Raw genomic sequence first — 23,124 nt, forward strand, 5'->3', positions numbered from 1 at the left:
CTTTGATGGCTATCTGTTAAGATCTCTTAGATGCAATATGAACTGCTTGAGAAATAAAATATTTTATGCTAATCTGATTCGCTTTGAATTTGCTATTGCAGCACAGAGGACTGAGGCTTGAGGTCACTATTTTTGAGGGACATTTTTTTATTGAAGCAAATTTTTGTATAACGAATGTTTAAACTTTTTGTCATAAGGCCCTCGTTTTTATCACTTTAATGTACATACTTACACATACCAAAATGAATTAATCACAATAAAAATTTATATCAGCTTGCAATTCTTCCATTTAGTGTTTCTTACATACCTAGAAAGAAGAAGAAAAAAATTAAGGTATTAGGAAAAAGCACATTTAATTTCATGATATATATTGTCATTGTCAAGGACATGGTAAATAACTAGCAGATAAATTTTAAGTAAACATATATGCCCTTATCCTTTTAAACACAAATATTGTCGACACAGGAAATTGTACGTCGCCACCGAAAGAGTCAAAATATTGTGCATTCACCTGGCGATGAGCCAACATTTTTTCGAACTACAGTAAATAAACAGACTTCAACAACTTTTAGTTCTACTGAATATCCTGCATGCACTTCCACTCGTGCACGCCCGTGTGGTGAGAGTGTGGGTGTATCAAGTGACCCAAAAAACAAAAAAACAAATAAAACAACGCCATAAAATACATTCCTTGGATGGCATGTGTCAGCCCAGTAGCACAAACAACAAAAACAAAATATTTAATAGTTTTTTTGCTTTCGTTTCTGCTTGCGAAATATGTTGACTGTTTATGAAGTTTGCCGCAACATGTTGCTCGGGAGCCATCGTCTTCTTCAGCAGGCACTTGGCAGTGGCAAGTGTAGGACGTTTTAATTATTTTATTATTTAATTTTCTCGAGCTATATTTTCGTAAATTGTATCAATTAAATAATTTCAAAGCTTTTGTTTACGTAAATGGAAGACTAAATGATAAAATTGAATCATTTAGGGGCATATTTTTATTTTAGAGAAAAATTTGCTATGGCCGTTTTATGTGAAATACTACCGCACTTATAACAACTTTTTATACCCAGCTGTACTTGTACACAGCGTATTATAACTTTGATTGTATAACGGTTGGTTGTACAGGTATAAAGGAATCGAGATAGATATAGACTTCCATATATCAAAATCATCAGTATCGACAAAAAATTTGATTGAGCCATATCCGTCCGTCTGTCCATTAACACGATAACTTAAGTAAATATTGAGATATCTTCACCAAATTTGGTAAACGAGCTTATCTGGACTCAGAATGGATTGGTATTTGAAAATGAGCGAAATCGGATAACCACGCGCACTTTTTATATATATAACATTTTGGAAAAAACATTAAACTTGATTGTATAGTAAATAATACACCTAGATAAAAATACATCTTAATAAAAATTTGAAAAAAATTATAAAACGGGCGTGACACCGCCCACTTGGCATAAAATCAATTTTATAAATATTATTAATCATAAATCGTTAAACCTATCGTAACAAAATTCGGCAGAGAGGTTGCCTTTACTATAAGGAATGCTTTGAACAAATAGTAAATAGGAAAAACTTCAAATTAAAAAAAATGGGCGTGGCACCGCCCCCTTTAATGGCTAAGCAATTTTCTATGTTTCGGGAGCCATAGCACGAAGAAAAATTAGTTCAGAATAGAACCATATGTGTATGTATTATTGCGCAGCCTTGTAACACTATTAAGCACACAAAACAAACATCAACAGCATTTCAAGTATACAGCTGGGTATGTAATGTTCTGTTTCACCCGAACTTAGACTTCCTTACTTGTTATAAATTGATTGTTTTTTTTTTTTTGTTTTTGTACCTCCGTAAGCCGCAAGTTTCAGTTGGCTGATCACTGCGGTGTATTCCAAGCGGAGGTTGCTGCGATTAAGGATGGGGTGGATGAAATGCTATCCAGTGCTACAACGGTTAGGGAATTTAACATCTACTCTGATAGCCAAACGGCTATCAAGGCCTTGAGCTCAACTACAGTGCGATCGAGGGTGGTCTGGGAGTGCCTGACCCCGCTTGCGATTGCATCAAATTATTTTATAATTAAGTTTATCAAGCGGATCTCTTAGCCCGCATCGGTACAACTGAACCGGATGAAGATGGCTGTAGGGATTTCGGGATTTCGCTGGCCACCTGTGGATTGCTCCGCCATAGCTGGACCTCGAGTCAGCTCAGCAAACGTTGGGCGGACACCACGTCTTGCAGGGTAGCAAGATCTTTCTGGCCGAAAGTAGATGTCAGGTGGTCTGCTGAAATAATTGGGTTCACTAAGGCTCACCTATCAATGGTAATTAGGGTTTTGACAGGGCACTGTCCCATGGGTATCCATGCGGTACGTCTCAATATACTGGAAACTCCATCCTGCTGCAGCTGTATGGAGGATGATGAGGTGGAATTACCAATTCACTTTATGCTTGATTGCCCAGCTTTTTCTAGAACTAGGCGAAAGTACCTCGGTCGCGACTCACTTGGATCTCCCGAGGATTTATCCAAAGTTGAGATCGGTATCATTCGGAGCTTTATCGTTGCTACCCAACGATTCTCTAAGTAGCCAGATCTAAGTCACCGTTATTTTAGGTGTATGTGGTATCACAACGGACCTTCGTGTTGTCCAAGTGAGATATCCTTATCAGGGCAGCTACCACCTAACCTAACCCTTTTGTACCTCCAGATTTTGTAAAGACGCTGGTATGTATGCTAGTCAGGAAGCAATATGATCTGATAATAAAATGATTATAAAGAAAACAAAATGAAACATTTTAAATAAGTTTGATTGCATAGGCCGCTCCGCAAGGGTCACGCATGTACTGAGTTTGTCCATGAACCGGAAATTGTAAGCAGCAGCAATTCTGGAAGAAGCGTGCTTGAGCTACAGTCGCGTCAATATACATATTGTCAGTCAGGCCGCGATCAAGGCAAAAATCTTACATAGCACTTCAACAGAAAGTGTCCTGGAATGCAAAGAAGCATTGGAGGGACTTCGCTTCGCTTCCTCCAGCGGGCTAAGGGGTTAGAATATACCCGCGGCAGGTATGCCTGTCGTAAGAGACGACTAAAATACCAAATAGATTCAAAGGGTTGTATAGCGCAACCCTTTCAGGTTGTTAGCGCATTATATAACCCGAACCCAATTGTCAACCTCACCTATCCGTGGCGAATCCTGTTTCATTAACAGCCGATTCTTTGGCGACACCGAACTCCTTATTTATCTAGGGGGTGGGAGGGCTGTATGGCCTAGAAGGTCGCATGTGGTAATAACAAATCATTCCCGACATGGTCGGGCTGGGTACTGAAACGTACCGGATCTGCTACAACAACAACAGAAATTTCGCTCAGACTCGACCATACATCTATACCGAGTTCTCGACCATAAAATGATGCAAGCTAACGAAGAGGCCGCTGAGTTGGCAAAGGAGGGTGCATCACTAGATGAATCGTTGGTAGACATCCCAGTCCCCATACCTTTTGGAGAAATCAACAAGAGACAGGAGTGGCATATGATCCCTCAAGCAGGAAAGGCGTGGACAGAAACGCAGGACTGACAATTTCTTAGATTGTGTGCAAATCGTACAACGTAGGGAACAAACAGTTGCGTACGTCTCTAAAGAGGGAAGACTTAAGGCTCACGATAGGCATACTAACTGGACACTACCTTCTGTCGTCACATACTTATAAGTATGGCCTCGTCAGCAACAGACTCCTGCCACTAGGGGCGGCAGAGTTGCCGAATCTCTATGCAGCTAGGTCTTAGAAAACTTATAGTATTTCCCAAAAGGAAGGACGTGTCGTGACTTCAAATTTGCTATGCCTTACCCTCGCCCACCGCAACCTCTTTTGCTGTTTTGCCTTTTTATTCAATCCAAAAAATGCTGAACTCAAGGCGTGTCTGGCAAGGCCAATGACACGCCAACAATTGTACGCTTTTATGCTTATCTGAATCCTCGTTTGGTTTCGAATGACTCGGTGATGTCGTTCCCAATCCTTACCGAGCTGATATGATGGTGCTCAATGTCAACGCCCTTTGCAGTTTACTCGAATTCAAATATAGCAACATATAAGTTACTCATTTTCGCGCTGTCGGAAGCAGCTTTGAAGTCGACATAAGATGGTGCATGTCTATTCTTTTATAATGAGTCTTATTCAAGAAATGGCTGGTCTATAATACATTTATCAGGTCTGAAGATGCACTGATACGGTTCAATTACTTTGTTGATTTCTACGCGATATTAATCAGGCTGATCTCTGTTCCGCTCTTGCAATCTTCTATCATCCGCAAAATCTTTCGGTAGTATTTTCGAGCATCATTTAGCAAATTAATCTCCTGGCCGTTCTGCATTTTTTCTAAGTTAACGTCTCTTTTATTTCTTCGAATCATAATAATGCTTGCATATATTGCACGTTGTACCGTTCCTAAGACCGTAGACCTAGAGGCAGCGCGGCATTCGTCATCGTTTGAGCAGTTTGTTCGGGCTTGATAGAAACTTTGATGTCCGCAACGTTGGCTTATAGTGTATAAAAGTCTTCCTAGCTTAAAGAGAATAAGAAAGCTGAACCCTTCCCCTCGAAGCCAGGTTCCTGCAATAAGGGGCCCGGGCCCCAAAATTTTAAATGTCTGTCAATTTCGAGGCATTCTAAGATAATTTTGCGTGTTATTCTACCGACATCAATTTGGGTTTTGTTGGGAGCCAGCCGGCGCCAAAGCGAATGAGTGTCCAGGGATTGACTTCATTTGAATGTGTGGGATGCTGCTATCTACGTAACTCAAAACCCGAAATTCAAAGTATGCTATGATTATTTTCTGTGTTATTCTACCTTAATCGATTTCGTTGTTGCTGGGAGCCGTGCGGAGCCAGAGAGATGTTGCTGCGAGCTATACCGAGCCAATTCATGAGCACCCTGGGTTGACATGTTTCCAATACTGATACCTTCAACTCGATATCATGTCTCTGCTGTCTGCTATCGTTTAACCTTTTTAAAGTTATTTAGTAGTATCCCGTAACTTTCTCTAACACATGTCACATGCTTGACTGAGCGAATTCAAAATGTTGTGATGCTTTTTGTAAAACTTTCATATTACTTTTACCTTAAGATGAAACTTTGAAAACGCGAGTGAAGCCGTTTGTTAACAAAGCTGCCGCAAAAAGTTTACAACCTTTTTCTCGCAGCTAGCTTTACTGGGTCGTTTTTAGTAGATTATTTTGTTTTTAAACGGCTTCATTTAGCTTGACTTGACAGGATGGCTGGTTGGCTGGCTTGCACGAATTTTTTAATTGAAATTTAAATAACTTCCCGATAAGCTATAAGTTTGAAACTTGGAATATAGTTCAAAACCCGATGACAAAGCAATAATAAGAAAAACATAGCCGCTGGGTGGCGCAAGGTTCGAGATATTCACAAAAATCGTATTTATTTGGTTCATATTTGGAACACATAATACATACAAGAATAGAAAGCGACCAATGAACAAAAATCGCCGCTAGGTGGCGCAAGGATCGAGATATTCACAAAAATCGTATTTGTGGTCCAATTTGGCTCATATTTGGAACACATAATACACACAAGAATAGAAAGCGACCTATGATGTCCGATTTGGCTCATATTTGGAAAAAATATTACATATAGTCCGTTAGAAATGACATCAAAATATTTTGGCGTTAGAGGAGGGACAAGCACACGTGGCGTAGAGTCGAGTAAAGTCTTTGGAAGGATTATGTATTGAGGACATAGATTGTAACAAATTGTCAGGAAAGAGTCGTTGTAATAATGAGTCAATAAATGAACTAAATAGAATGAGAAATATACATGAAGTAATAATAATACTAAAAGCTAGATTATAATTAGGTAGGTCCTAGGTACTATTCATCACACTCCTCATCAATCTAGGGCGTTGATAAGACAATTAAATAAAAGCGTTGGACGCGTCAAATTTCTATTGATAGCCATATATAAGACCAAATGAACCTTAATCAGGTTATGCTACACCTCACATTTTTAGGAATTTAACGCGGCCAACGCTTTTATTTGTCTGATCTACGCCCTAGATTGATGCGGAGTGTGATGAATAGTACCTAGGACCTACCTAATTATTTTCTAGCTTTTAGGTTATTATTACTTCATGTAGGTATTGTTTTCAATAAAACCGTTTAACTTAAACTTTTTTTTTATTATTTTATTTAATCCTAATTTTAATAATGTGTTAGCTCACCTAAGCATACGATCATACAATCATTGGCTAGACAGTTGGGTTACTTTTTCTTATTTATTGTCTTATGAAACTTTGTGGTTTTATATTTCCTTGCTTGTGGGGAAAAGTTTTGCAAAACCTTATATCGTTTCAATTTTGTGCGACTTTTTATGTTTACGCGTCGCTTTGCTCAGTAAAACCTTTTTTGTTGTCCTTTTTTGCGATCCGAAAAAAAATCCCATTGAACTACATTTGTGTGTGTTTGGCTAACCATAAAATGGTAACACGTGTATATATAATAATTTTTAAATACTTTATAACTCAGTTGAATCGAATCATAGATGCTATTATTACCTTTAAAAAAGTCATCACATACGTTATGTTTAGAGTGCGTTTTTGCTCTAGTTCGTAAAATTTTACGTTTGATGTCTAGATGAAGAGGGCAGTAAAATTTAGATTCTACTTAAACTTTTATAAGTTTTTAAACTGATTTTAATCTTTTAGTTGCTTATAAATTTTCTTTGCCTTTTTGAAGTTATTATCTCATTTTATGCTCTCTATGCATTCAACTAAATTTCTGTGATAAGAATCACGTCCTGTGAGTCATAAAACCTGCTTTAGGAGGCTATAATTTTCAATACTCGTGTATCTTTGCATTTCAATTTTCCCACAGCTTTCAATATAGTACAGTGTACTCTCTCTTAAACGGACACCTAAGAGACTGCCAAATTTGTCCGCTTATGAGAAAAGTGTTATTGATGAATGTTTAAACAGTTTTATTCCCAAAACAAAAATATTAATACATACAAATAAGACTGAGTTAGGAGGTTCATAAAGCTTTGTTCATAAATTAAAGAATAAAGTTTTGTGTACAAAATATTCGAAATAATTGTACGGAAAGTTATGTTGTGACGTTTTTTAACCTTTCCAGCCAGCCGGATGATGCACTAAAATCGCCGTAATTGAGTCTCACAATTTCTTTAGCTTTGCCCGACAGAGGAATGCTCTTTTTTCGAGCCTTCACAAACCATTCGTAGCACAATTTATCAATATTAAGGCCCTTGGGCTTCAGCATCCTCCTTTTTCTCTCCGGGTTGACGTCAGTGTCCCACAAACTTAAAATTTGATCTTTGGTTTTGATAATGCTAGCAGGTTGCGTTTTGCTGATCTTACATTTCTTTGCCAACTCTCGTACACTTAGTTTTTCTTTCTTATGCAATTCAATGACATTAACTTTGTCTTTAATACTCAACACTACTTTAGGCATTGCGATTCACGTACGTACACACACAAGAAGATACAAACTACGTGTATGCAATACGTACATACATTTTTATGTTTTTACTGTATTGAAAACAGGTTCTTCGTATTTAGGGGATTCCTCTACATCCATGCACGTATTAGTGAATAAGCAACAGCTGTACGAATATGGTAAAGAGTATATGAAAAAAAAGTGTGTTAAGCTGTCCGGTTATGGGAAATTAAAAAACCCTTTGGGGTAAAAAGCAAGTGCCCGCGTCCTGTTATGGGAGGGTTGTCCGCTCAAAAGGGAAAATCTTAAAAAATGCTTAAGGATTTTTTTGGTACTGAAAAAATTGTCCGTTTATTAGAGGTATACGCTTAAGAGAGGTGTCCGTTAGGAGAGAGTACACTTTATTGTACTATATGACCACTTTAATTTCCATTCCGTTTGATTATATATCTGGCAGTATTACTGATGCAGATTTGCTTGAATTTGGTCAAGCAAGCATTGATTAGAACAGCTGCTGCTGAGAAATTATTTTTTTATCTTCGTTACTCAATTTCATGTGCAACGTGGCAAAAAGTCGTGTGAAATGTTGCATAGTAGTAGTTGAAATATGTACCTATAGAGTTGCACCAAATTTTCGATATTTTTTTAACTTTTCGATAGTAGACCGATAAATCGTCAAAGAAAATCGATCACTCATCGATAACCTTTATTAAAAAAAAAATGTAAGGCGCTATAACCTTCGAAGAGATTTAAGGCGAGCTTCTCTTCCAAGTTGCGTCGTACTCCCTTTAATTTTTCTTACAAATTGGCCGGTATGTCCCCTACATGTTTTATGCCGACGCATGAATTTTTGCTGAGAAGCTTTTCATGGCAGAAATACATTCGGAGTGCTTGCCAAATCACTTCCGAGGGCGGCCCCGTTTAGGAAAACTTTCTTCTAATTAAAAAAATTTTTTTTCTAAAATTTTGCTGTTGCTTTGCGTGGGGCGTCAACCCAGTATCTTCGGGTAAATTTAAAACACCTCGATAGCACATTTTAAACATTTCGATAACACAGCTACAAAAACCGCGATCTCACAATAACAACTGTATGACACACCCATAATCCGTCGATAACGACCTGTCAACACTTTGATTACAAATTGATAACACGTTGCTCGGTTTTGGTGCCTTCGATGCTGCCTTACAATCTTTTCTTTCCTCTCCTCCCCCTTCCCCTCGCCTACTTTTCGTGGTTCCTTTCTCAGGCAGCATCTAAAAATACTGTAACGAATTTTGGGAAATTCTGGTTATTATACAACTTCTGTTAACGTTCGTATCGAACTGTCGAATAAATAACTCCAATATTCAGTATTGCAAATTGGTCTTTATTTACATTACTTTGGGATTTTTCACAATTATACTTTACTTCACAGCTAATAGCGTGTTTAAATCAAACTGATTAGTCATTCCTCGGCTTGCGCTGCTTTTATACGCTCTGTTGTCCTCGTCCGCATATTTCTCCTAAGGTCTAGACGTTTCACCTTCTTGAACTGTTATATGTCCTGCTTGGTAATTGAGCTATATGCGTGTGTATGTGTGAGTAAACTCTGCACAATTTCTACGTACTGAGGTGAGTATATTTCTTAACATAGTTAAAACTTTAAGGAGTATTTTCCACACACACAAAATTAGTGAAGACAGCAAAAGCAACTCATATTCCTTTCACCTCACTAAAATTAAAATTAATTTCGTTCAAGTGTAAAATTTTTATGTAAAGTCTTTTACTAGCACTTTTCTAGCGTCAAACGACTGAAGAGTTGCTCATTTTCCAAGCAAGTGAACACATTAAGTGCTTTCCGAAAACGCCTCGCTCCGCGATATATTTGTTCGATTTTGCTGCGTAATCGATTGAGATGCACTTAAGTAAAATATGTAATTTAATTTTTGCTTTTTTATGCATTTTTATAATGCTTTCTGAACTTAGTTTTCTGTATGTGTGTGTGCGTTGTATGACTCTCTATTTTGTGACAGCAGAGTGGTTGGCGACTGCCGTGGTGTGGTACCACCTTAAAAGGAACACGACGCAAATTGGAAGAGAAACTCGGCCTAAATATCTTCGGAGTTATATCGCGCCTTGTCTTTTTAAAATTTTTTATTTAAAGTGAGTACATACACACAGATGGGATGGCATAGTAAGAGTGTTAGAAAACTCAAGTGTTTGTTAAGTGTTTGGGAAAACTCAAACAATATCAAGATAATAATGTTAGTACATACGACATACTGCGTACTAGAGATATACGCCGCCGATAAACGCCGCCGCCGCCGCCGAATGTCTACTCATTTAAGACTGTCTAGGCCATTTATTGTTCATGTCGAAAATTGGTCCGATATAGTCGAAATGGGTATCGACGGATGCGCATCACTGCCAGTTATAACTTATAAGAATCCAATTACGAAACTTAACTCTTTCTAATCGTTAAAAAGTTATTTAAAAATATAAGCGCTTTCCATGCCGGCTTATCACAGATTTTGCATCGCCTAGTTATTAAAACAAAACACTAAAAGAAAAGTTATATAAAAAATGTAAATGCTCCCTTTCATAATTTTTTCAAAAAAATTAATAGAGAACAATGAATTCAAATAAAATGACCCAAGTCGAGCATGTTTTCAAATTGTCCTTAAGCTGTTAAAACAGCAAGTTACCTGAAAAAAGTACAGATTTTCACAAAAAATTCTATATTCCGATTGGCTAAAATAATAAGCGAAATCAGTGATGCAAAATCCTTTAGTAGGTTCCAGGGGCTTAAACGCTCTTTTGAAATGATTCCCACCTCAAACTTAAGTTGAAGATATATGTACGTATGAGAAGGGTTTGAAAAATCACTTGGCCTTATATTTAAAAATCTGTTGTTTATTTGCGAAACTTTAAAATAGCGTCTGAAATGTTAATTTTGATTTTAACACTTCATCAACACCCAAGTCTTCCGGTTTGACATTTCTTAAAGTTGGCGGCCCTATCCCAACTAGTCACTTGGAGTGAATCACATTGATTCTAGGCTATCAACCAAGTTTAAATATCACCTACACGTTACGGCTCCTGTTAGATATGCGAATACGTAGGTATATATTATAAAGAATTTTGGGAAATTCCGCTTATTTGAATCCTTCTGCTAGCGTTCGAATCGCGGAACTGTCGAATAAATAACTCCAATATTCTGTATTGCAAAATGGTTTTTATTAGCCTACTTTGGGAGTAGTACAATTATACTTCACTTCGCAACTAATAGCGTGTTTAAATCAAACTGATTACTGATTCCTCAGCTTGCGTTGATTTTATACTCTCGGTTTTCTCATTCACCCATTTCTCCTAAGGTCTAGCCATTTCGCGAACAGTGCGAGAACATTTGTTACTCATGCTTGGTTACCAGCTATATATATGTATACTTGGGGTATTCCATCCCATTTCGACCAATTTTGAACCCGACCCCTTTAGAATTGGCTGAAAGTTTTTCTTCTTTTTCTAGCTTACGAAAGACATTTTTCAGAAGTTTTTCAAATTTTTTCATCCAACTCAAAAAAAAGTTTTGAATTTAAAAAAAACACCGTTTTTGTTTTCAAAATGCTATAACTTTTTCAAAAACTGACCGTTTGGGATCTTTTTTTTTTAAATTTGTTTTTAAATGTACTTTTCGGAAAAAATTCAAAAAAATTTTTAAAGTTTTTTTTTGTAATTTTTCAGTTTTTCGAGATTTTTCGAATTTCGCCCTTTTTTTCTCATAAAAAACTTCAATCAATTCTGCAATCATCCCCACTAATCCCGGAGTGGGCCGAGAATTTTTTTTTGTTTTATTTAATTGAAAAAAAACTTTAAAATTTTTTTTGTATTTTTTCCGAAAAGTACATTTAAAAACATATTAAAAAAAAAAAAAAAATGATCCCAAACGGTCAATTTTTGAAAAAGTTATAGCATTTAAAAAAAAAACACCGTTTTCCAACTCAAAATAAGTTTTAAAATATGTTTTGTAATTTCGAGGGCGGCATCCTTGGCTTTTCAAGGTATTTCTCTGGTAGTGCTCGGTAGCATAGCGCGAAAAAAAAATTCGCTAGAAAGCCTTCGGAGCTATACTTAAAGCTTCTAAGAAAGTGACTTCGGCGAAGGTGTGAGATCGACGTCGTAGTCTTATAGCTTCTGTGATGGCATGTGGTGTGAAGGCCAGGAGGCGTGGTAGCGACTGGTGGTAGACAGGATTGCTATTGTTCACACATCGGGATTTATAGTTCTTAAGACAGCCGAAAAAACGGTTTGGTGCGTTCATCAATAGGCCAGCGTTGGTGCTAATCGTTAAAACTGTGCCGCGAGAGTCATGAGTATTGAAAGACCATTAATAGCAACCGTAACTCGCCTTTGTGCGTGACCAGCAAGGAGCCACAAATGATGTAAAGGAATCGTGTCGACAATGAGCATTAGGAGTTTGCCCAGAACATCTCGTTCGGTGAAACTACGCTTTGCGCGAGACATACAGAAAAAAGTGTGACCATTTTAAGTACTTGAATTTTTTCGGCAGACGCAGCAGTGCCAGTCCCTTAGACCGGGGTTGGGTTCGAAGGCTTCCTGGAGTAAACGAACGAAGAACAGTCTCTCGGCAAGGAGCTACTCTTGAAATTTTTGAAACGATCCGCGAGACTTTGACGCAAAAACGCCGGATCTGTCCGAAAGGGCCAAATCGTTGATTTCCTTAAATACATAAAAACAAAACCTTTTTTAAATAGAAAAATTTTAAAGTAAGGATGCCGGCGTACGCCGTCCACGCCGCCGTAGCCGGTATATTATAGTGCCTATGCCGCCGCCGCCGATAAAGTGATCGACATAAACCTCTACTGCGTACTTGCTCCGCCATAACAAAATCATAAACATAATTGTAGTGCAGGGCGTAAGAGTGACGTTTTGAGTACCTTGCTTGTTGAATTGCACTCATATTGTTGTTGTTTCTTATAATAAATATGCATTTTTTAATTTTTTTTGTTAAGCACAATTTAAAACCAATAATGTTTTTCTTTATTTCTCTTTATAGGTTATTGAGCATAAAAGACTTAATAAATGCTGTGACGTAATAGTTAATATATGCATTGGCTGCATAGATGAATTGTAAAGAACGAAAGTTAGTTAAGGTAAGTAAGGGCAACTTAAGAACTAACGCCGTAAATATCAAAAATTTATAGCAATTAGTAGTAGCTTTAATGTAAATACCATAAAAATAGGAAAAAAACATTTTGTTAGTTAAAACTTCACGAATTCCACAATTGGCCAATCCAGCCCGAATTTCAGTACTGGTTCGCGTAGTAGGTCTGACGCTTATAGGTCTACAGTTCCACACACCGCTTCAAACGCGAGGCCTATATTTCTAAGGTATGACAACTATCAGTGCATTGGTGCATCTTTCTGCTCCATGAGGGGGTAGCTAACCGCAGACTGATAGTTGTTAGTGGCTCATTCTGAAGCCTTGAGTACGTTACATTTATGATGTAGAAATGTTTTATAGTATCCCCAAAAGGGGCCTAACGTGAAGTGCTCAGTAAGAAGCGCCTAGTTTTGTAAGGAACCGAATTGGTAATGTCTTATAGGCCTTTGTTTTATTTATTTATTTATAATTTCAGTCTACTGATTACAAATCTTACATACTAGAATAGTTTAATAATATTTCAGCTTCTTATGAATTTATGAATTTAACATTCTCAATTAAATAAAACAAGCTTGAACATATAAACAGTCACATTTAAATCTATCACTTCGGAATATTTGTTACAAAGACGAACACATCTTGTAATGGGCTCATTCATCGAGTAGTTGGTTCTACTAAATGGGTCGACAAAGACGAACACATCTTGTAATGGGCTCATTCATCGAGTAGTTGGTTCTACTAAATGGGTCGCAAACAGACGATTATTTCGTAAACTTCGCGGGGGTAAATATGCGTTAAACAAGATCTTTAAATCATCACAGTCAATGTTGTGGTTCACCACATTATACAAAAATATTAAGGAATTATAAATTCGTCGGTCATGCAAAGATTGCAATCCTAGAAGCTTTCATCTACTTATATAAGTTGGAGGACCATCTTCGTAGTTGACTCTATATAAGGCGAATTTCGTGATAACTTTCTGCACTCTTTCAATTTTGTCGGAATATACATCGTAATATGGATTCCATATAAGAGAACAATATTCCGTGCATTCCTTTGAATAAAGCATATCGTTGCAAACGATTTGGACACAATGAAATCAATGTGCGTACTGAGCGAGAGCTTTGTGTCGAAGATCACTCCTAAATCCTTGATGTCGGAACAACGAGTGAGAACATTGTTGTTCAACTGATAATTGTACAGAAGTACATTAGTCTTCTTTGTGAAAGATACGACAAAAAATTTGTTGATATTTAAGTATAGTTGATTTGATGTACACCAAATCTCAAAAGTTACTTGAATCAGATTGTAGATTTCTGCTATCAGAGATACTATCAACTCGCAGCAAAAGTTAAACATCATCGGCGAACATCAAACATTTTACAAACTTAAAGTGTGAAGGTAGATCATTAATGAACAATAAAAATAACAATGGGCCACAGTGTGTACCTTGAGGAATACCGGACCATGCGTTTACGCACCTGCTCGAAGTGTCTGAACCCATCTTTACGAATAGTTTTCTGCCACTAAGAAAACTAGAGCTAAAGTTTAGAAGTAAACCAGTGATGCCATAAAGCTTCAATTTATGTAACAGAATAGCATGGTCCACCTTGACAAACGCTTTAGAAAAATCTGAGTATATTACATCTAGTTGGGATTGGTAATTAAATGCCCTTACGATCTCATGGGAAGCTAAAAGTAAATTTGTGCATGTGGATCTGCCTGGCATACAACCATGTTGGCAGTTACTGATCGAGCTTCGTACGTGCAGGTAAAGTTTCGATTGAATAACAGTGTCGAACAACTTGGCCAGCGTACTTTGCTTTACTACAGGCATATAGTTACATATATTATTTCGGTCCCCTGAATTGTAAATGGCGTGTATAGAGCATACCTTCCAAGCATCGATGAAAATACCACTGCAAACACAAGCATTAAAAATGCGAGTTATTGGGCCTACTAAGGATTCAATGCAGGACTTGAAAAAGGCTGTGCAAAAACCCTCACTATCCGAATTTGTTTGGTACTTAAGCTCAGATATCGCACTAGAAACGTCATTATTGTCAACAACGAATGACGATATTTGTGGTAAAGGTGGTGATGGAAAACCGGGAAGGGATTGGTTGTCATACAACTCGTACACTCCCTGAAAAAATTCAGCAAACAAGTTGCAAGAGTCGTGCGTGTTATCAGAAACTTTACCATTATACGTAAAAGTAGTTGGAAAACCATTGGTCTTCCTTTTAGAAATTATATAATGCCAGAAATATGAAGGATTAGATTTAAGTCGTGATTCAACATTAAACATGTACTATTTAAATAAGAAATTATGAAGGCAGTCAAAATTTTTACGAAGCCGCTCAAAACTAGTAAAGTCACTTTCACTCTGGCTTAATTTAAAACAATTAAAAGCTTTGTTTTTTCTGTTTTTTAAATTGCATATGCGCCCATTGAACCACGGTGGTTTATTATGTATATACCTTCTTTTCAATGGAATAAATCTCGAAATAGATAACGTCAGCAAGGAATGAAAATGTGTATAAGAAATCAACGGATTATTTGGAGGGTCCAGGAAATCCCAAACGGTGGAATTAAGAAAGTCATTTATCGCCAAATAATTACCTTTAAGGTAGTCGTACTGTTGCAAAGAATCAATTGGTATAGAATCATAGATATAGAATTCTAAATTTATGTATAGTGCTTTGTGATGAAAACTATTAGCAGAAAAAGGTGAATGATATTCATTACAATATGCCTTCAAGTCATTGGATACAAACACAAGATCAAGAAATCTGCCTCCGTTATTTAAGGCAGCGTTACATTGATTAAAACCATTAGATAGCAGCGTACTAGTAACTAATAAATCTATATCAGATTTCACATTAGTAGGCAAAAGATACTGATTATTACAGAGCCATGAAATATTACCTAAATTAAAATAACCGAGGTAAATAACTTCTGTGCCTTCGTTACCGATATTATTAACGTAAACTAAATTGTCTAAATGTTGCTAAATACTTCTACACTACTTGTAGGAGGAATGTATGGTAATAGTATTAAGACAGATTTATTATTCGAAGTCTTAATAGTTTTAGCTCTAATAATACATTTGAACTTCATATATGTATATTTTAAATTTTTTAATCGTTTTTTTAAAGTTATTGTTCTTTATTTTTTTTTTTTTATTGTATTGATTTTAGTTTCGTAACGAATTTAGTGCAATTCCGCTTATTTGCAACCTTCTACTAACGTTCGTATCGCTAAACTGTTGAATAAATAACTCCAATATTCAATAATGCAAAAATGGTCTTTATTAGACTACTTGAAAGTACTTCACAATAACACAATAACACTTCACAACCAAACTGGTTGGTCGTGCCTCAGCTGGCGCTGCTTTTATACTCTTCGGTTTCCTCGTTGGCATATTTCTAGGCGTTGCTATTCTAGAATTTACTACTTGTTTACCAGCTATAAATTCACCAGCTATAAACTACAGATGCACGTTTATAGCTTCTCATATTCGCGTGAGTGATACTTGTACAAATGATTGCCTACTTTTGTGAGCATCTCAGATATATGCATGTGTATGTGTGAGAAATACTTTGCTGATGATTGCATACTTTTGTGAGCATCTCTCCACTGCTGGCATGTACATATGTGTAGACATAAGGATTGATTTGTTTATGTACATACAAGTCACTGCTTAGTATCGGCTTAGAGATGATAGTATCCTATAGTGTTGCTAATATTCGTCACAATATTTTATTTTTGCTTATTTCTATTTTAATGTTTATTTTTTTTATTATCTTTCTTAGTGTTTTTTATATTCTTTTAATTAATTTCCTTTTGATTTAAGGCTCTATTCAAGCTCAAGGCCACAACAACAATTTTTCTAATAATAATTATTGTTTTTTTAATTGTTCTATAATTGCAAAATTGTATTTTGTTTTTGGAATAGTAAATAGACAATTTTTAAGACAACCTGCTATAGCTGTGCAGATAGATCCTTTCGAAGTGTGCTAATCTTTCATCATCAGTACGCTTTAGGCACGCTGCGCTAACCATTTTTTTAACTTATTTTCTGTGTGTTATTTGTTCTTTTCTTCAATTTATTAAAATTTTTATTTAATTCTTTTTAGTTTCAGTTCTTTTATATTTTTTTAATTTTTATTTTTTATTGTCCTCTATTTATTTATAAAAATTTTTTTTATTATTTTTCTGTCTTAGTTTTTTTTATTTATTTTTCAAGCTTATTTTTTTATTAATTTAATTTTTTATGTTTATTCCTTTTTAATATTTTTTTCTTTTACTTCGTTCTTTCTTTCTTTTTTTATTGTCTTTTATACATTTATTTCTTGGTTCTAAATGTTTTTAATTTATTATATTTGTTTTATATGTTATTTTTTTAAAATCCAAAGTAACAAAAAAATATATAAAAAACACATAAATAAAAAAAACATGAAGACAGTAAAATAACAAAATACATACAACAAAAAACAAATAAGTAAAAAATAAATTAGAAAAAAAAGTCACTAAAAGTAAAATCCGAAATGAAAATAACTAAATAAAAGTTAAGAATATTGTCGTCTTTATTTTTTATTTAATCGCCTTTTTTAATTTTTATTTATATATTTGAACTTTTTAAACTATTTTTATTTTTCATTTCTAAGTTTTTTGTTTTTTGGTTTTTATTTGGTTTTTTTTTTATTTACATATATGTTTTCTATTGTTCTTTTTTATATAGTTTACGATTTTTTTTGAGTTAAAATAAATAAAATAATAAATACAAAAAAAAAAAATAAATAAATTACGCAAGTGTGGACGTTGTCTAAGCTTTTTAGCTCATTAATATTTGCGCAATAAATCAGTGACCCGAAAGAACGAAAAATCTCGTCATGTAATGATGTATATTATTTATTGCCAATACAAATTTCAAACTAAATTTTTATCTTTAAAAAAATCCAACACATACAAAAATGATTTTTAAATTTTTTCAGGCACAATTGTGCTCCAGCAAATTTATAGCCACTTATTTTTTCTACAAATATTTGAATATCATCATACATTTAAATTACATATTACATTAATGCGCACATAAATGGCTTATCTACTATATCGCAGTTATAGCTCATATGTAGTTGATATATTGTATTCATATTTGATTATGCGCAACAAATAAATATCGTTGCCTACCATCAGGCGCTGCAATTGAATAGCCAACGAGTACTTGTGGGAGTGTGCGCCACGTGCGAATGTAGGCGCTTATGTGGCTTACTTTATATATATTTGCGGTTATCGATATACTCTGTTATGAACTTTTTATTATTATCTTGATTTTTTCATGAGCGCCATCTTGCTTCAATGACTTTTCTTCTCACAACAAAAACCACAAAAACAATAGATTTTATGATGCTATTGCGCTTGTATTGGTGTATGTGTTTGTGTGTGTATTTGACAGCGCTATGCAGTTATTGTTGATTTGACCATTGTTGGTTAGGATATTGCAATTTTTATGCTCAGTTACCAGCGCCATTTAATTTCGCAAATATATGTCTCATAAATAATAGTCGAATGACGCGTTGCTTGCGCTTTTTTACAACTAGAGTTGATTTTTTTACCGTTATTTTTATTGCATGGCTTATTTCAATTTGAAATTACAGGTTTTTCGCTTTTATTTTCTAGTTAAACTAGGGCCCGGTTTATCAGTGGTTGGTTAAGCTAAGCTTAAACTATAAAAAAAAAACTAAACTAAGCTAAACTAAGCTTGCTTAAACTCTAGTCAAATTTAAACTCCAGTTAAACTACTGAGCAGTTTTTCAGTCACAGTTTAAGGCCGCCTTTGGGGTATGCTGTTTTTTGCCGCAACATTGGTTTTTTTTATTATCTAGATAATTTGTAGATAAGGCAACATCTGGATTTTGTTTACCCAACAAACATGGAAAAAAATTCTCCGGTGAAATATATATGTATCTAGTTCCGGAAGTCATATCCAACATGATTATTTAATTATTCTTAAACCAGATAGTTCTCGAGTTGATATCCAACTTCATTCACCAGTCACTATCCAACCTTTGAGAAATTTTGTAAATCTAAAAGCTTTCCAGTTGATCTCCAACGTTATTAGTGTTTTCCAATTATTATCCTAATTTCGAAAGATTTTGAGAAATGTTCAGTTCTCAAATGAATATTCAACCCATTTCTCCTGTTGATATCTTACATCATATATCGAGTTGAGGTGGAGTTGATAAAAATCTGCAAGGTGGTACCACCAAAACCAACAGCTGTTTATTGTGAGAAATAAACACCTGGCTGATAGCAGTAATGAAGCGTAATTAACCAAGAATAAATTATATAGGCGGCCGCCGTGGTGTGATGGTAGCGTGCTCCGCCTACCACACCGAAGATCCTACATCATCATTGAATCTTACATTTGAGTCTAGTTAGAGAACCACAAATTGTTAATTACATTTTTTCAACTTAAGTAATAGCATATTTTGCTTCATAAAAAGTTCCCTCTTTTGCTGAGTACATTATGATTCTCAAGTTGAGCCATTGTTTCGAAACAACTCCTGAGATTTTAGAAGTATGCCTAGTTATCAACATGAGCTCTAGTGGTACTCAAGCCCAAATGCTTGTTGTGTATATTCGACGCCATTTCGTACGAACGTAAATAACTTATAGGTTAACTAGAGTTTAGACCTGGCAGATCGGCCGCTTAAGCTTAGCTTAAACTTCAGTTAAAGTAGACTGAAAAACTGCAGAATAAGTTTAAGCGTAGTTTAACTGACAAACTGAGTTGAACTTGTACTGAAAAACCGGGCCTTAATCTCATGTAATATTAAAACAAATAATGCTGCGGATATTCACACATACGTATGCGGGTATATAAATTGCAGTTAAAAATTGACGCATTTCAAAGTAAAAATATACTTTCTATTGGTAATTTATGAGCTGCTGAATACTCACATTTTGGTTTATTCAGTGTGCTCTAATTGGGGATTAATAGCTTTTTGGCGATTTTCATACAATAAATTCTGATTTCACTTTGCCCACGCGTTCGCTATGCATTGGTCTGTGGTGTGCTTGCCTTACACTTCAAATACCCCGAGGTCGTTTGTCCGGATGACATTCTTATATGATTATAAATGTATGTGCGTATATAGGTACACACAGATCTTACGAAATTTTCATAGTATGTATATACATGTGATCTCTCTGCAAAGAAGATGGAAGTGCGAGTTGAAGAGGGTGTGGGAGTTAGATTTTGGGAATGAGTTAGAATGGGTGGGAGTTTGACAAATCGAATGGGAAAAATTTAGGACAGAGACGAGGAAAAGGAAGAGAGTGATAAAACCAAAGCTGCTCACAGGTGGCGATTATGATGCATTTTCTCGTTGAAGTGTTTGTTGTTGTCTGCTCTATATTAGTATGTAGTGTCGAGTAATCGACTTTCAGAGTTTGAAATATTATCTGTGCTAGCGCTGGGGCAGTGGCTGACCGGTTCTTTGCCGCAACTTCTGCATATGCTGTCCACATTCTCTCAGTATGAACTCCCAGCTGTCAGCGTGCGTGGTTCCTATTTAGCAGTTCCTATGTTCTCTTTACATTCTATGACCATCGAACCCTGCATTTGCAAGTTCGCCTTTGCCGTAAATTTGCCTTGAATTATTCGTGAAAGAAAAAAATTTGGCGCGGTCGTATTTTAGAGAGGTGTACCTAATATTAAAAGAGCTGTTTTCTGATGAGAAAAATTTCAAAATTACAAAATTACAAAATACAAAATTACAGCTTTTTTTACTTTTAAATTACCTTCTTTTAAAAGTGGGCGGTGCCACGCCCATTGTCCAAAATTTTACTAAACTTCTATTCTGCGTCATAAGGTCAACTACCTACCAAGTTTCATCGCTTTATCCGTCTTTGGTAATGAATTATCGAATTTTTTCAGTTTTTCAAAATTTTCGATATCGAAATAGTGGGCGTGGTTATAGTCCGATTTCGTTCATTTTAAATTGCGATCTGAGATGAGTGTCGTGTTTACGGACAGACATGGCTAAATGAATTTGTTTTTTCGCCCAGATCATTTTGATATATAGAAGTCTATATCTATCTCGATTAGTTTGTTCCGTTACTGGGTGCCGTTATGCGAACAAAATTAATATACTCTATGAGCTCTGCTCAGCGAAAAGAGAAAAGAATAGAAAAAGGCAGACAATTTTCAACCTAGTAAAAGAGGGCCCTTCCTTTTCATTGATACGCACGTTTTTTTTTAACTTTAAATGAGTCTAAATGTCACAACCAGATTCTCTTTTTAGAAATTCCTAAATGAATCGCGGTTCAAAATATCGAATATACTTTAGAAGGTATTGTTTTGTAGGTTGGCAAAGCCAATCCGGAGTAAAGCAATAAACGCAGAAATTGTGTTATAAGTGAAAACTTAAAGATTTAGAAAATCGTCCAAAACCGAGAAAAGACACTTGTGGATATATCCACATCACAACTAGTGATAGAACGATACGAGTACTGAGTGAGTAGTATCGATACTTTTCCGAAAAATACTCGAGTATTTCGTACTCGATACTTTTTTCCAAGTACTGAGTAAAGTATCGATACTTTACCTCGATACTTTTCCCCGATACTTTACCAAGTACCGATGGTATTCATGTTTAAGATCAACAAAGTTCAGTCCATTAACACCATAACTTGAACATAAATTGAAAAACCCCAGCGGGTTAGGGGTCAGAATCTTCCCGCGGTAGGTACGCCTGTCGTAAGAGGCGACTAAAACACCAGATACAAGGGGCTGTGTAGCGCAACCCTTCAGGTTGCCAGCGCAATATATAGCTTCCCCAAACCCAATTGTCAACCTCTCCTATCCGCGGCGAATTCTGTTTCACTAACAGACGAGGCTCTGTCGACCCCAAGCTCCTCATGGAACTTTGTGGTATGGGGCGGGGGGGAGGGGGGAATGGCCTGAAGGTTTAATATGGCCACATAAATCGTTCCCGAGATGGTCGGGCTAGCACCTTAATGGTGCTGTGGTACCGGAGCTCCGCATTTAACTTAAACCGACTTGTTGATACTTGTGGAGTGGGAGAGGATTTCTGCATATGGCGGTGAAAGAAAAGTATGTGTTTATTTTCCAGAATCACTAACTCCAATGAAATTATAAAAAGCTTCTAATTTCATAAAATTTCCATACAATTTAACTCGTCATGCAATAGAGCTTTTTCATTCCATTGTGAAATTTTGGAGGATGGAGTTAGCAGCTTTTAAAAGTCCGTCGCTTTTGTTTAACTTCTACATCTCTCTTCGCCACCAGAAGAAGTTACCATTGTTTCCTACGCCGATGACTCCGATGACGCCGATGACGCGATAATCGTAATAGGTCCCGGCCCATCGATGACCTATGTAAGTAAATAAACAACTATCTCCCGGATTTCCCAATTTTTCCCCTTCGCGAAACCTGACATTGTCACTGACCAAATCATAGGTGGCCTTATTTACAACATACACAAAACAATTGCCGACCATATTCGACATCTACGTCGATGGCGTTACGTTACCGACTACCAACTAGTTGTGACGTTCCATCAGACTCTACATTTTGGCGAGAATGCATACGGAATTGTACCTAGAATCCAGAGCCGTAATAAAATTCTGTCTTCTTATGTGCCCATAGTACCACCCACATTGTAGTTAGGCGAGGGTATTCCCCATTAGAGAGAGAAATGAAATGCTGAACAAACAGTTTCTGTTGAATATACAGAAACCTGGGCATCCCAACAGATATCTCATAAAAGGGGCCCGCCTCCGAGGGTCTTAAGAAGTCATCTCCGCAAGAATTATGAGGAAGTATGCAACCTGAGATCTCAGCCGTATGTCGAACAAGAACACAAAAAGGTCCTCAGTGATATCCACGAAAGGGTGTCGTACCTCTGTGCAAGGAATTGTCTGGTGAACCCCGTTCTTAATGTAAAATATCCTGAGCTCGCAGAAGAGGAGTGCAATCTCCCTAGGGAGACGCGCGTCACTATAGCTTAACTTCGATCTGGATACTGTAACTGGTTAAACTCTTACCTACCCAGAATCAGCCCCGACATACATAATGTATGCCCTGTTTGCGACGTGTCTCCACATGACACCAACCATATTTTCAGTTGCAATGTGGAACCATCGGCTCTAACACGTACCAGTATCGATCCTTTTTCTAAAAGTTCTATCACTAATCGCAACGTAACATTTCAGCCTTAAGACATTTTGGCAAAGCATATTTTTCCACTGATCTCTGTTGTGCTGTGCTGCTAATTCCATTCAACAAAATTTTACAGTACAACTAAATTTTTTACTTCCTTTGTATAAGGCGGTTGAATATTTGTCCGCGTTTCATACAAATCTTGCAATCGATTTTTAAGTAACTTCTCATTGAGCTACAAACGTGAAACTTTACACATGAGTAAACACCGTTATAATGCAAC

The 23,124-nt window shown here is 36.2% G+C and overlaps 2 protein-coding genes across 12 annotated transcripts in view; one reads left to right on the forward strand and one right to left on the reverse strand.

The window, feature by feature from the left end:
- The window catches only part of NaCP60E (Na channel protein 60E), a 641,026-nt gene that overhangs the window by 234,082 nt on the left and 383,820 nt on the right, over nt 1-23,124 (reverse strand). The gene's annotated exons all lie outside the window — the stretch shown is intronic.
- The window catches only part of Tpc2 (Thiamine pyrophosphate carrier protein 2), a 535,063-nt gene that overhangs the window by 127,710 nt on the left and 384,229 nt on the right, over nt 1-23,124 (forward strand). For all 10 annotated transcript variants that reach the window (XR_010951160.1, XR_010951158.1, XR_010951159.1 and 7 more), the window contains one exon: nt 12,542-12,638. The gene's annotated coding sequence lies outside the window, so the exon portion shown is untranslated. The remainder of the gene's footprint in view (nt 1-12,541; nt 12,639-23,124) is intronic.

Source organism: Eurosta solidaginis, chromosome 3 (assembly GCF_040869045.1).
Source record: "Eurosta solidaginis isolate ZX-2024a chromosome 3, ASM4086904v1, whole genome shotgun sequence".
NCBI classification, from domain to species: domain Eukaryota; kingdom Metazoa; phylum Arthropoda; class Insecta; order Diptera; family Tephritidae; genus Eurosta; species Eurosta solidaginis.